We start from the raw sequence: 2,755 nt of genomic DNA, 5'->3' as shown, positions 1-2,755 counted from the left end.
TTGCACACAACTTTGAAAACCAAGCAATCAAGCAATACTTCATGACAGTTGAAATTCCCGGGTCGAGGTCGAGGCCGAGGTTGTATGTTCAGACCCTGTGGACCAAAATATAGTATGTTTAGAACGTTGCGACTGAACTTTGGTTGTTTTTTCAGACCGTGGAGACCACAAATTGCTATGTTCAGCTAAGTCCGCGGGGACAAAATGAATCCGGCATCAGACCGTTCTGACCGAACCTGACCTGATTCATACCGTGAGGAACGACAAAATCCAGTTTTAGACATCCGTATCCTTTATTAATCAGCTTTTAGCTTAATGCATCCGTATAATTTATTAATTTTAAATAATCAAACTTTCGTATCCGTATATGGCCAAAGAAAAGAGAACACGTTTTTCAATGCAATAAAAAATTTGTTCTCATAAACTTGACATTTTTCATAAAATTCATAAACTTGACATTTTTATTCCTTACAAGTTTTACCGATTGTGCAGACTTTACAGAAATTATGTTCAGACTTTGCAGACAACCTGTTGCCTGTAAAAACGTGTTTCTAGGCAAACTGTTGCTGCTTGAAAAATCGATTAATCACTGCTGTTGTTGTTGTTGTGGTTTATAACCTAAAGTACCGAAAACGAGCAAAGAGGTAGAAAACGAATACACTGCCCTACCATAGCCATTGATGCGCACCCGAATTTAGCAAAAATGATGTGATCAAATGGGATTTTTCCCTCTTTGCTGTCGGGACTTTAGGCTGTAAGCAATACAACAACAACAGCAGCGATTTATCACCTGCTTGAAGAGCTACAGTTGCCTGGAAACTTTTTCATCAGATGCATTTATTTGCAGATCCACACATTAGAAAAAATTCTCAGGAAGCAGAGAAGCGTTGAGACAAATGGGCAGTTTAATTGTTTTATTTGTATTATTACTTGTAGGCTTTGCAAACTTATGCAGTATTGTAGTTAGGCTTTAAGGGCTAATGTTCAGATTTAGCTGATTTTTTGTTCAGTTTTTGCAAGTCATGATCAGACTTTGCAGACTTTGACCTGCGTTGCGACTATGAATTTTTGGTCCCAACGCGGATAGATTCAGATTTGTAACATAAAACCACGACCTTGACTTGAGTTCTGTAATAAAAACAAACAATTTTGATCAAAGATTAGTGTGTCTCCTACCAACTCCGACGTTAAAATAGAGGAGCGTTGGCTTATCAAAAAGTTGGTTTATAGTGTGTTTTTCTTGCTGACAGAAATCCGCACCACAAAATAGTTGACAATTGTCTACAAACATGTGGCTTTTGCAAGATAAATGATTATTTGAAACTAATTCTTAAAAATGAGAGAGTTGTACTTTCTTTCACTATTTTATAAAGCAAGAAAAGCTTCTGACCAGTAACAAGTTGTCTGCAAAACAGTTTAAAAAAATTATAAATTTGACCCATTCTTTAAAAATTTCCTAGATCCGTATATGACACTCATTGAAAAACGCAAAACCAACTCCAAAAAAGAAACGTTACTATTTTAAGCTGCACTCGAACTTTTTTGTTAGACTAAATTGTTATTCCATGATAATGTCTTCAATTGCTACGATGTTCCATAACGATTCAAAAAAAATACAAATTGAAACAAGAAGAAGAATTGAAACACTCAAATGTTCTAAGAACTATTGCAGTTATAAATTAAAACCGTTGTTAATTTGTACTTTTGCAGTCAATGACTGAGATCAAATCGTTTTCAGTCATACTCACGAAAAAATCTAAGTTTTTGACCCAAGCAGTGGAGATGTACAAATAAAATCCTTAATGTTTCATTCATCGTGATATACCAATGTTAAATGGTTTACCTCAAAAAAATTTAACATCAGCTTTCACCTACTTTGTAGTTGAACGGCATCAAAACTTGTCGATACAGCCTCATTATTTTCCAGTATTTTAGTTCTGATTTTCCAAGAAAAAGACGGAAAATTTGTGCTCTCGGTTTTTTTCCCGACACTTTTCTTACTTTAACAAGCAATTGTGACAAACTTCTTTAAGTAGTCTGAAACCAATTGATGCCATGCGCTCAAAACTAAAATAAATTGATGAGTAGTTTTGACCACAAAATACCTGAGGTTAATAAGAAAGCGTATTGTAGGCGATTTGGGATAGTTAACGAGCAATAGATTTCGTTGTGTTAGAGCGTAAATTGTGGTGTGATGATTCTCAGTAATCTTTCTAAATTGAGTTGAGGCAAACGATTGTGTCTCGTATATTCCCAAAAAAAATGTTCATATCAGATCAATTTGTTTTTTTTTCGATAAAAAAATTTTCATTTAAATAAACTGTTTAAGTATGAGTTTTAAAGAAATTTGAAACTTCTGTCTCCTAGCATGTATTAAAAATAAAAATTTGGTAGAAGTTGATCGATAGAAAATCCAAAAAAAATACTTTGGTCGATGTGATATGACCCATTTTTACCCAATAATTTCATTCAAGACAGTCGATGCTTTTTTGAGCCGCCTTTACTCAATTTGAGCACAATATTTACTCGGTAGGAAGGTCACAAGCATATAGATGGTAATAAAGCATGTACAAAATAAATTGCTATGGTCCAAGAAAAAACAAGTTTTTGAAGAAGAATTATAATCAACATGATCAGCAGATCCCCACCAGCGACTTTGTAGGTAATTTCCTTTTTTATTTATTTAAAAATTTATTAAAAAATTTAATAAATTACCTATAAATGCAAGAATCTTTTCTGTGTGGGAAAATTTTTT

Source organism: Symsagittifera roscoffensis, chromosome 8 (genome assembly GCF_963678635.1).
Source record: "Symsagittifera roscoffensis chromosome 8, txSymRosc1.1, whole genome shotgun sequence".
Lineage (NCBI taxonomy): Eukaryota > Metazoa > Xenacoelomorpha > Acoela > Convolutidae > Symsagittifera > Symsagittifera roscoffensis.
This window is presented reverse-complemented; position numbering follows the sequence as displayed.